General features: G+C 36.0%; 1 long non-coding RNA gene across 1 annotated transcript; it reads left to right on the top strand.

The window, feature by feature from the left end:
* Positions 1 to 1,451: 1,451 nt before the first annotated feature.
* On the top strand, positions 1,452 to 2,891 carry LOC141585799 (uncharacterized). Its single transcript, XR_012519433.1, has 2 exons — positions 1,452 to 2,302; positions 2,386 to 2,891. It is a non-coding gene; the product is annotated as an uncharacterized LOC141585799 (long non-coding RNA).
* Positions 2,892 to 3,107: the final 216 nt, after the last annotated feature.

Genomic DNA, 3,107 nt, shown 5'->3' with positions numbered 1-3,107 from the left:
AATTGAAAAATAAAATCGTGATATTGTTTTGTAGTACAATATCACACGTTATGCTAAACAATATCATACGTTATACTAAACAATATCACAGCTTTCACGAAAAAAAAAAATTGTTAAAAAAAAAATTTCGTGATATTGTTTTGTAATACAATATCACAAGTTATGCTAAACAATATCACACTTTATACTAAACAATATCACAGCTTACACGAAAAAGAAAAATTTCCGAAAAAAAAAATTTCGAAAAAAAAATTCCCGAAAAAAAAATTTCGAAAAAAAGAAATTTCGAAAAAAAAAATTTCGTGATATTGTTTTGTATAGTGCGTGATATTGTTTTATGGACTCATGGACTCAAATATTTAGGTGGACTCACCGGATCCTACCTCTATATATATATATATATATATATATATATATATATATATATATATATATATATATATATATATATATATAGAGGTAGGATCCGGTGAGTTTGGTTCTTACGGTGAGTTGTGAGTTTGTGTGCTCACAAATCTCAACCATTCAATAAAAGAAAATAGATGGCTGACATTGATAAACATAAAAACGCAAAGCCTGACATTAAAAAAACGTAATTTATTTTCGCAGTACAATTTTTACTCATTACAGTACTTTTTACCCTAAAATTTCCATTTGTCTACCCTTGACTAAAAAACATCAACTCTAATTCTCCATTCCTCCTCTCTATTATTGAATTATTAACCATCTTCAACCTCCATCAAATTCTTCAATTATGAATAATTATTCGACCATAGAACATGTATTTAATTCATTAGGACTAATTAAATTGACTCTTTGTTACAATTTTGTATTTTTTTTAGTTAGGGCTTATGTTAAAATTAATTAGGGTTAATTGATGTAAGATGGCTTGGGGGTCCTTGTATATTGCCGACGACATAGTCAGTGTTGCCACCAAGTAGGAGAACAGAATTGGTCGACGGAGGCCGTCTAGAGGTGCCTGGTGGCTGATTCTAAAGTTATTAACAAACTACACACTGCAGGTGTGCAATGATTGATGTATAGTACACAGTGGTGCAACCTCTACGCCAACCATACAAAATGTAGTGCAAAACATAATACATAAATAACACAATGTAAATAAACTAATGTAGTATGCAGTACACACTACCACTTTACGAAATTGATATAGTACCGCCGGCGACCCTGACACCCAACGAAATCCCAACACACCATATCACGCTGCCACCCTCACCCACCAGTGCGAACGTCGACAATAACCGCCAAAAATAGGGTATGTGAAATTAAAGGGGAATGGGTGATTGAAATTAGGGAGAATACATTAGAAATTAGAGAGGGAAAATGAGAGGGGAAATGAAAGGGGTAAAATTGTCAACTGTGTACTGCAATGAGTAGAATGTGTACTGCGAAAATCAGTACCCTAAAAAAATTGCATTTGTCTTTTGTTCTTCATTCCCCTTATCACTCTTGCCTTCGTCCTCTACACTGTTACTCCGATAAAAGTTCGATATCGTCCTCTCCCTCTTGCGTTTAGTTTTCTACAATCATGCCATATTTCCACTTTACTCTTAAATTTTGAAGAAATAATCACAAAAGCATCAAATTATTGAAGTAATTGAAGTTCCCGATCAATTTTAGTCTACAATAATCAAACCCTTGAAATTTCTCAATCATATAAGATATATAATTCGATCAGGAAGGGAAATCGGATGTTGTGAAGGGTGGCCGGATTCACTTCCGAGTTCCGGTAGCCATCACCCACGTGGTCAGATGTTGTGAACGGTGGAGGGGAGTCAGATATATACTCGGATGCCGTGGGTAGAAGCAGGTAGTCGGGCAGTGATTGATGGTGGTGGTGGTGATAGTTGTGGGATGGTGAATTGGTGATGGTGTTCATTGGTGATCGTTGGTGTTTATGGAGGTGGTGATGTACCTCAACACTCTTCTCCTTCTCACTTTCACCTTCACCAAATTCGATTTTATCTGAATTGGTCCACCGTGGAAATTGGTGCTGGCCTGGGTGCGCTGCTCGTAAGTGAGGGTCGGGATGTAATTGTTCTAAGCTCGTCTATTACTGTTCTGGTTGTTCTGATTCTTTTGTGCTTATATGATCTCATTTTCCAAGTCCTAGCCCTTTGTTTATACTTCGTATGCCCAAATCTCTGGAAACGTAAATTCCTTACTAGGAGTCCTCTATCTGAGAATGCAGAGAAATATGGATTACCAGATTCATCACCTCGAGAAGGAAGCTTATTGTTCTGTCCTGAGAGCGTTAAAAGCTCAGTCTGATGCCATTTCTTGGGTATATAGTTTGTTTGATTCTAGTGAGTTGTGAGATATCGTTGTTTTTATGTTTTGATTGACTGATCATCAAAATTACTTCAGGAAAAGGAAGGTTTGATAACAGAACTCAGAAAAGAGTTGAGAGTATCAGATGATGAACACAGGGAGCTTCTTGCTACAGCCAATAATGACGACATCATCCGCAGAATAAGGTTTACATATATAACTATGATGATGTTTTTCTGAACCTGTTTTTGTTTCGTTTTCCCATTCCCAGAAATCGAAGGATGGAATTCATAAAGACTAAATGCGGTGTCCGGAATCATGTAGTTTCTTTGGTGGCTTCTCCTGAGAATAAATGTACTAGTGCACATTGTACTCGAGTGAAATACTATTTTGTGTAGGTTGTGGCATGTTTGAATACTTGCTATGACAGTTCTGGAAACCTGTTACTGTATCAACTGACTCAGCTGTCAGCTGTAAGTCTGTGATGTTTTTGTTATGACAGTTCTCGAGTGAAATTGAAGAGTATAGCTGCTCTTAAGTCTTCTTCGTACAACATAAAAGTCAGTTACGTGCTCTTAAATACACTAAAATTGAAGTTTGCTACTGCCTACTTATACTTATTCATTCAGAAATTAAAGTCTCAAAGGCAGCAGAAAAGTCTCTTAATAAGACTCTAGCTGCTCTTAAGTCTTCTTCGTACAACATAATTACGTGCTCTTAACTCTTCATAATTAAGTGGTACTGACTAATACGAGTACGCAATAGCACACTTCAATAAGTAGGCAGTAGCAAACTTCAATTTTAGTGTATTTCGGATA

The sequence above is a fragment of the Silene latifolia genome, chromosome 1, assembly GCF_048544455.1.
Source record: "Silene latifolia isolate original U9 population chromosome 1, ASM4854445v1, whole genome shotgun sequence".
NCBI classification, from domain to species: Eukaryota; Viridiplantae; Streptophyta; class Magnoliopsida; order Caryophyllales; family Caryophyllaceae; genus Silene; species Silene latifolia.
This window is presented reverse-complemented; position numbering and strand designations above follow the sequence as displayed.